A 9,464-nucleotide genomic window follows, 5' to 3' on the forward strand; every position below is an offset into this window, starting at 1 on the left:
CTCCTCCCCATTCCCTTTCTGTGCAAAGGGTACAGGACAATGGCTCCTCCCACCCCCAAGAAAATGGTACAGGCCACTCCCTCCTCTCCTTCCCCTACCTAAAAACTCCTCTCAGCTCCTGGGGGGGGGGCTGGCTCCCTCCTGTAGCACCCCTGATTGGCTGCCCTTCTCCAGGAGGCGGGGCAAGTGGGCAGGGCAGCCTATCAGAGGGGGGTTCCCCCTCTGGGCAAGGCTGGAGTTATGCAGCCTTGGGGCCGGTCACTGGTGCAGTGAGCTGTGCGGGTCTAAGCCTGGATCGCCCATGGCCCATGCACCATCCCCCTGCCACAGCAGGGTGGGACGGACCCCACTGCCCTGGGCTGGAGGGGCAGGGGCCAGCCCCGAGAGATCCATCCCCATCCCTGGGGGGCTGTCCTGCCCCTGTACAGTGTCTGGGAGCCCCAGGGGGTCTGTGCCCTCCACCTCTCCATGGGGGAGGGGCAATGGGGTGAGTGCAGCTGGAGGATGGGAGAGAAGTTTGCATGTATGTGTTCCCCCTGGGGTATCTATAACTGCCCCCTCTGCAATGCCTGCCCTCCCTGCCCCCCAAAACCGCCCCCATGGGGAAGGGGAAATCGCTGGCAGTTCCATTTCCTACCATCCCTTTGCTGTCTTCAGGTGCTTTCAGGAAGGAGGCTGACAGATGAGATCTGGGGAACCCCCTGCTGTACATGGCCCCCTGAGCCGATGCCTCCAGTGTGTTCCCCATGGTGGGGGAGCCCCGGGGCAGGATTCTGCTTGGGCTTGAGGGGCAGTAGCAGAGCTGTGGGGGTGGGGAGCCCAGGGCTGAGTTAGCAAAGGGGCTGCGGGTTGGGATTGAGGGGCACCGCAATCTCCATAGACTCATAGACTCATAGACTTAAGGTCAGAAGGGACCATTATGATCATCTAGTCTGACCTCCTGCACAACGCAGGCCACAGAATCTCACCCACCCACTCCTGTAACAAAACCCCTAACCTATATCTGCGTTATTGAAGTCCTCAAATCGTGGTTTAAAGACCTCAAGGTGCAGAGAATCCTCCAGCAAGTGACCTGTGCCCCATGCTGCAGAGGAAGGCGAAAAACCTCCAGAGCCTCTGCCAATCTTCCCTGGAGGAAAATTCCTTCCCGACCCCAAATATGGCAGTCAGTTAAACCCTGAGCATGTGGGCAAGACTCACCAGCCAGCACCCAGGAAAGAATTCTCTGTAGCAACTCAGATCCCACCCCATCTAGCATCCTATCACAGACCATTGGGCCTAATTACCTGCTAATAATCAAAGATCAATTAATTGCCAAAATTAGGCTATCCCATCATTCCATCCCCTCCATAAACTTATCAAGCTTAGTCTTGAAGCCAGATATGTCTTTTGCCCCCACTACTCCCCTTGGAAAGCTGTTCCAGAACTTCACTCCTCTAATGGTTAGAAACCTTCGTCTAATTTCAAATCTAAACTTCCTAGTGTCTAGTTTATATCCATTTGTTCTTGTGTCCACATCGGTACTGAGCTGAAATAATTCCTCTCCCTCCCTGATATTTATCCCTCTGATATATTTATAAAGAGCAATCATATCTCCCCTCAGCCTTCTTTTGGTTAGGCTGAACAAGCCAAGCTCTTTGAGTCTCCTTTCATAAGACAGGTTTTCCATTCCTCGGATCATCCTAGTAGCCCTTCTCTGTACCTGTTCCAGTTTGAATTCATCCTTATTACACATGGGAGACCAAAACTGCACACAGTATTCCAGATGAGGTCTCACCAGTGCCTTGTATAACGGTACTAACACCTCCTTATCTTTACTGGAAATACCTCGCCTAATGCATCCTAAAACCGTATTAGCTTTTTTAACGGCCATATCACATTGGCAGCTCATAGTCATCCTGTTATCAACCAATACTCCAAGGTCCTTCTCCTCCTCTGTTACTTCCAACTGATGTGTCCCCAATTTATAACCAAAATTCTTGTTAGTAATCCCCAAATGCATGACCTTGCACTTTTCACTATTAAATTTCATCCTATTACTATTACTCCAGTTTACAAGGTCATCCAGATCTTCCTGTAGGATATCCCGGTCCTTCTCTGTGTTGGCAATACCTCCCAGCTTTGTGTCATCCGCAAACTTTATTAGCACATTCCCACTTTTTGTGCCAAGGTCAGTAATAAATAGACGACCCAGCTCCCTCCCCCACCCTAGTTCCACTCACCCCTAGACCTGCAGAGGGGGTCCCAGTGCCTGGCTCTCCGACCCTGCAGCCCGGGTTCCCCAGGGTTTGTGACTTGGAGCCTGGGGAAGCGGCATGCACAGGAACCTGAAAGCAGAAGTGAGTGCAGACAGGACGGGAGTTTGGGGGGATGCTGTCTGAGAAACCCCAGCACCAGCATCCTGCCGACTTCCCCTCCTTCTGGCTGGGGCTGCCTGTGGCTTCCCTGCAACAGGGACAGGCTGCATATTGCTTGTGGGGCTGGAAATAGAACCCAGCAGTCCGGGCTCTGAGCCCCTCTACACCTCGCTCTGCTCCCAGAGCTGAGATAGAGCCCAAGAGTTGTGACTCCCTGCCTCCAACCCCTACTGTAACCCACTGGGCCCTGCTCCCCTCCCAGAGCCAGGGACAGAACCCAGGAGTCCTGGCTCCCCGCCCCCACCCCCCCGTTCTGACCACAAGACCACACTCCCCTCCCAGACATGGGGATAGAACCCAAGAGTCCTGGCTACCTGCCCCCCATCCCAACTCTATCCCTTTATTACTGCTTTTTCCAGTAACACAATAATATTTTAACGTTAGCAGCTGACACCTCATATTGTATTGTACATGCTGCAGACACTAATAACTCACCCTGAGCTGAGATGCAGCCGTCTCTAGGGTGGGGCGGCTGGGAACAGTGCACTGGAACAGCAGATGCCTGGTTAGGACGGCTAGTGAATCCTGACTCCAATGGGAAGAGCTGGGTGCGTGAGGAGACCTGCCTGGGAGGGAGCGGGCCCGAGTGTCAGGGCAAGGGCTGGGGTGAGATGTGAGATTTCAAGACAGGAAGGAGAAGTCAGCATGTGAATCTTGCCGTAAAACGTCTTGCAGAAGTCGGTTCCAATGGCTGGAGATCTTGGTGCCATTGATGCAAGACGGAGATTGTCACAGATACAGGCCAGCTCCCACCGACAGCCGGCTTCCGGCCCCACTGCGGGGGGACTGGCTGGGGGTGGGGAGAATGTGGCATGAGGTCTTTCCCCTCTAGGGGGCCCTGGCTCTAATCTGCCCCAGGGTGGGACACTGGCTGGCTCTGGGGGGTGGGAATGGGTCCCAGGGTCCTTCCCCTCTAGGGCCTCTCAGCAGGGGAGACGCCAGCAGATCGGAGCCGGTCCATTGAGCGCAGATGTTTGTTTTCTGTCTCTCGGTTCCTCAAACGCCTCCCAGGTCTTGGGTCACTGAGTCTGGGGATTCCCTTGTGATGGGACCCGGGTCATCGGCTGGATCAGGAGAAGCAGCTGGATTCCACCACCCACCAGAGACTCCGTCCTTCGACTTAAGAGCTGAGACGCAGCTGAATTTGGCCTGGGTCCTTGGGGCTGTTTACACAGGGACCTCTCCCCAGTGCTGAGAGGTGGCTGCTTCTGGGGTGGGGTGCGGGGGCTGTTTATACAAGGACTCCTTGCCCAGTGTTGAGATACACAAGGGTTTGGGAGAAACCTATAACTAAAAGAAACACAGCGCCCCCTAGGGGCATCGGGACGAGCCCCAATGGCCGGGCCCTCCCGAGTCTCCCACCCCAGCCAGACCCTGGCCCACTCTGCCCCACGCCAGTTCTGCCCCCCTGCATGTGGGCAATGGCAGCTGTGCTGGGAGGCTGGTTGCTGAGCGGATCTTGTACAACAGGAAGTTTCCAGTCAGTGAGTTTGCTCTACCTCCGGCCTGTCGGCCCCAGTTCGGGGCCAGGCGAGAGCCGCGGAGAGCAGGTGAGCGAGTGTGATGAAGCGGAGTTTTTTGTTTTGTTTTTTCAATGGTTTGCATGCAGAGGGGGTGGGACTCAGTTTCCCTGGGTGTTACTGGTTTAACGAGGTGGTGGGAGAGGGAGTTTGTTGCTACAGAGGGCCAGCAAACAGCCTGGAGAATGGACAGTCAAGCGACTAGTGACCTGGTGACTGGAAGGCCCAGCTCGGGAGTCACAGCTGGTTTTGGCTAGTGGGAGGACAATGGGCTGCGGGGAGAGGACCCCAGTGACCTCACCGGATGGTTCCAGCCAGTGGGGAACATAGGACAGATGAGAGGAGAGGCTGAGAGGAGAGGAGACCCAGGCAGCCTGTCTTCCTGGGACAGAAGGCAAAGGACAGAGGTGGGGCTTGGGTGACGGTGACATCGGATGCCAGGCTGGAAGGAGGGAGTCTCTGGGCTGGGGAGAGAGCAGCCAGAGCCCACCTGGAGGCTGGATAGACCTAGATGTGCTGTGCTGAGGGAGGCCAGGCCTGAGGCCCTGAGAGTTTCCTGTGCTGGGTTCAGACGTTCAATAAACCCTCCTGTTTTACGCTGGCTGAGAGTCGCACCCCCAATATATATGGGTAGATATATAGTAATATTATAGTATAATATATATATATAGAGAGAGATAGATCTATATATATATATATGTACATATAGAGATAGATCTATATATCTACATAAAATAATGAACATAATTGATTCCGCATTTCTTCAAAGACTGAACACTTGCTCACACGCTAAGACCTTGTATGACTTTATGTAACTGCGCCATCCGGTGGATCCCTCCAGAACAGCCTCTTCCTCCTGCCCCATCTCTGCCATGCAGGATTCCTGCATGTTCAGGCCGTCAACCAACCCTGGATCGGAGAGGCGATCTGTCTTGTTTCGTGGAGCAAGCGGACGTCTTCTGGGGGAAAACCATTGCTGCCGACATCCTCTACAGGGAGTTGTTAGAGGAGGCGCGGGGCTACTGCTGAGGGACCTGGAGAAGGTGGGCTGCTCACTGGGCATCGAAGATGTGAGAGACGGGGACCAAGGCTGCTGTTATCTGCACACCGCCGGGGGAATTCATTCCGGCACAGCTACCGAGCAACACAGCCCACACTCATTGTCACAGGTATCCCACCTCTGCCATCTGAGCTAACCAGTCCCCTTCCCTGGGGCAGACTGGAGCCAGTGCCCCCTAGAGGGGAAAGGCCCTGTGTCCCATTGGCACCCCTGAGCCAGCCAAACCCCTGCCCTGGGGCAGATTGGAGCTGGTAACCCCTAGAGGGGAAAGGCCCCGTGTCCCATTGCCACTCCTGAGCCAGTCAAACCCCTACCCTGGGGATGAATTGGAGCTGGCGCCCCCTAGCAGTGAAAACCAAAGGTCTCATCTCCCAAGCTAATCCCCGTCTTCTACTTGGTCTCACAGAGCTGACCTAGCAGCTGGTGCTGGGGGTCCCTGAGGTGCTGCTGCCCAGCCGCTGATGAACATGACCAGCCAGGCTCCAGAGACCAGCTCTGGGACCCCGCCCCAAATCACCTGGATGGGAGGGTTCAACCCCAGAGCCAGGGACCTCCCTGGCGAACAGCAGCATCTCCTACTGCTCCATGCTCAGCTTCACACGGCCCCGGGGGACCACAGCAAAGAGCTCATCTGCAGTGTCACATGCCCTGCGGTCGGGGTCTCCATCCATAGAGTCCTCTGGCTCCAGGTTGGCTGTGAGTGACCCCCAGCTCCAGGAGGGGAGTGTGGTCTAGTGATTAGACTGGGGGGCTGGGAGCGAGGATTCCTGGGTTCTAGCCTTGGCTCTGGGAGGGGAGTGGGGTCAAGTGGTGAGAGCAGGGGAAAGGAAATGCTTTAGCATCTGCGGTATAATACCCAGCTCCAGAAACAAATGGGAAACAGCAAATCAAGGGGGACTTGCTTCCAAGCGCCGAGCTGCTAACCGGCTCCCCCCTCATTGCAGCCAGGCTCCCGGCCCAGCCGCTGCAGCTTCCACCCATCATCACGTGGGTCTGCAAGGGGGCATTATGGCAGCCGGATTCCTCCTGGCGTATCACCAGGTGTTCCTGTGGGTGAGTTCCCATGGGTAAGTCCCCACCTGGCTGCGCCGCACAGACCATTAGCTATTCCCCACGGAGATCCCTGGGCAAGTTCCCCCCCAAGCTGGCGCGTGAACCGCAGTATCCTGGTGATATCCCCAGCCGGGTGTCGCTGTTCTGCATCCATCAACCCCCACCCCACCCCCAGCTACAGGATTCTCCTTCGCACCCTGTCCCAAATTGTGTGTGGCTGTTAGCCAGCTGCTGCACCCCAGAGGTGGCGGCATCTCAGCGCTGGACGAGAGATCCCTGTGTAAACAGCTTGGGTCTTTGCATAGCTTGGGGTTGATCTCTGCAGCGAGTGGCTTGCGTCCGTTTCCATCCCTGTCTGAGTTGCTCTGTCTCCCTACAGGAAAAGCCCAGTGAAAACCCATTAACCCCAACGCTTCAGCTGACGAGAGGAAATTCCCAGCAGCTCCTTCCTCCAGCCTCGGCCTGGTGGGACCCGAGGGAGCTGGGATGTCAGACCCCCTGAGTGCCACTGCCTGACCCCCGACATGCAATGACTTGGCTGGGGCTGAGACCCATTCCCAGCTGGGCAGAGGCCCATGGAGAAACTGCATCCTTGGCAGCAGATGGCTCCATCTTTCACAGAATGGGCTGCTGTGACTCAGTTTCCCTCCATCGTCAGAGCCAGTGCCCCAAAGAGGGGAAAGGCCCCATGACCTGTTCCTCGCCCCCCCCTTCCGAGCCAGCCAATCCCCGCCCCGTTAGAATGGTGCTAGAATGAAGCCAGTGACCCCTAGAGGGGAAAGGCCCCCTGCCCAATTCCTCAGCCCGCTGAGCCAGCCAGTCCCCGCCCTGGGGCCAATCAGATTAGGGAGGAAAGGCCTCGTGTCACATGATGATTCTCTCCCCTCTCCCCATGTCTCAGGGCTGACAGAGGAGCCAGAGATCCAGATCTTACCGGCATGGGGACCAATGTGCGGGGGGTGCTCTCCAATTTAATGCTATTCCTGTGGGTATTTCAGTCCCTAGTGAGGACTCTGCAATTCACCGTTCCAGAGCTAGCAGAGACTCCCTGCCACTTCATATTAGCAGGTTAACCTATGGGACTCCCTGCCACTGGGTTTCTCTCTCTGACTGTTGTCACCATGTTTCCTGTGCTCCCCAGAGAGCCCCCGGCTGGAGACCAGGCTGAATGCATCCTGCCAGCGCCAGGGGCCCAGCTGCAGCCGCTCCCTGCGCTCCCACCCCCCGCCCCGGCTCCAATGGCAGGTGGACGGGGAGGCACTGGCTGGGAACAGCTCGCAGGGGGCCCTGCAAGTCAGCTCCTGGGCCCAGGGGGACGAGGCCATCAGCACCCTGAGCTGAGTGGGGACGGGGGCCCCAGATCTTCTGCCGCAGCTCCAACCCCCATAGAATGTATTCTGTACTGCTGAGCCCACCGGAAACAGGTGAGAGTCCCTCCCCTCTAGGGACGCCGGCTCTGACCCGGCCCAAGGGCAGGGACTGGCTGGCTCAGGGGGTGGGGAATGGGGCATGGGGCCTTTCCCCTCTAGGGGGTGCAGCTCCAACCCGGCCCCATGACAGGGGCTGGCTGGCTCGGGGCAGGGGTTGCAGGGATCTATCCCAGGTTCTCAGCGTGTTCCTGCTCCCACAGGAAAGAGTGGCCTCACTCGGGCATTTATCGAAATCAGCTGCAAACTCATCTTCATGGCGACTGGATTCGTCCTGGCCTATTACCTCACCCTGCTCTATTACAGACGGTAACTCAGCTACCGACCCATCTTCCGACCTACCCGCCTACCAACCCGCTTAGCTGCCTACTTAACATCCTACTCACCCATCCACCTACCTATGTATCTCCCTACCAACCTGCCTAGCTACCTACCTACCAACCTACTCATCCACCCGCCTACATACCCACCAGCCTATCTACCTATTTGGCTCCTTTTCTACTTACCGACCGATCTATTTAACAAACTACCCACCTACCTACCTGTCTAGCCAACTGGCCAGACTTTCATCCATGCACATTCTCTCTTTCTCTCTCTCTCTCTCTCTCCTCATATAGCCCCCTCCCCCACCCTTTCTCTCTCTCAGGATACCCCAGCTGCTGTTGTGGAAGCAGAAGAAAGGGCAGACCTGGTGCCAGGAAATCAGTGGTTACTGACTCAGGCATGTAGATGGGGCCGTTTCTCTGCTACCGGAAAAGCCGAGTTAAAAATGGAATCTCACTGGAAAGGGGAAATGAGAAACGAGACTTCATCTGGGGGAGGGCCGCCCTGCCTCAGACCCATCTAGCCCAGTATCCAGCCCCCTCCCTGCTGCCCCAGATCTGTCCATGAACCTGGAAGCACATGGAAGCTGCCTGTAATATTTTTATGACTATTATATATTGTCTGGACGTACCCCTTGTTTGGAAAAGGCTGCTGCTTCCTGTCCCCGGGTCCACGCCCTGGTATTGGCTCCCCAGGGGAAAGCAGGTGGGTCCTGAAGCCCGTCAGACCTGGCTGAGCAATCACGGCTGGGGTCCACAGGCTGCAGGCTGGCACTTGCTCTGACAGGGGTAAATGGGGCGATTCCAGCCCCAGCAGGTGCAGGCTGGAGAATTAAAGCCTGGAAGAGAACACTTGGATAGAGCTGCTGAAGGAGGCAGGGGTGCAGCCAGCCCTGGGTTGTGACAGGGCCCATCTAGCCTGGTAACCCGCCCCCTAACTGCTGCCCCAGAGCAGCCCCTTGGGACAATCTAGCCCGGTACCCCACCCTGAGCTCTGGGGTGGGGCCGGCGCTGAGGGGTTTGGGATGCAGGAGGGGCTAGGGATGTAAATATTGGTTAAAAAAGTGAACCGGTTAAACTGTTAAAATTATATTGGTTAACCGTTACCCGAGGTCCGTCAGGCGGGCCGGCGTGGGGCAGCAGGGGCTGGCGTCCTGCTGTCCTGGCGCGGCTGGAGCTGGGCCGCTCCAGCCTGCCTGGCCCACTCCAGCCTGCCCGAGTGGCCGGGGCTGCTCCAGCCCACCCGCCAGGCCTGGGGTCCCGCCGGCCCAGCCACGGATGAGGTCCCTCTGGCCCACCAGCTGGCTGCCAGGGTAAATGGTTAAGGTCTGGTTAATGGTAAGCCTAATGCTTAAAGGAGGGATTTAGGGTGCAGGAGCGGCTTCTGACCTGGGGCAGGGGGTTGGGGTGCAGGTGGGGGAGGTGTGGGGTCTAGGAGGGCGTTAGGGTGCGGGAGGGGTTTCTGACCTGGGGCAGGGGGTTCGGGGTGCGGGTGGGAAGCATGTGGGGTCTGGGAGGGAGTTAGGGTGGGGGAGGGGGTTCTGACCTGGGGCAGGGGGTTGGGGTGCAGGTGGGGGAGGTGTGGGGTCTAGGAGGGCGTTAGGGTGCGGGAGGGGTTTCTGACCTGGGGCAGGGGGTTCGGGGTGCGGGTGGGAAGCATGTGG

The sequence above is a fragment of the Terrapene carolina genome, unplaced genomic scaffold, assembly GCF_002925995.2.
Source record: "Terrapene carolina triunguis isolate 2854851 unplaced genomic scaffold, T_m_triunguis-2.0 Scaffold771, whole genome shotgun sequence".
Classification (NCBI taxonomy): Eukaryota; Metazoa; Chordata; order Testudines; family Emydidae; genus Terrapene; species Terrapene triunguis.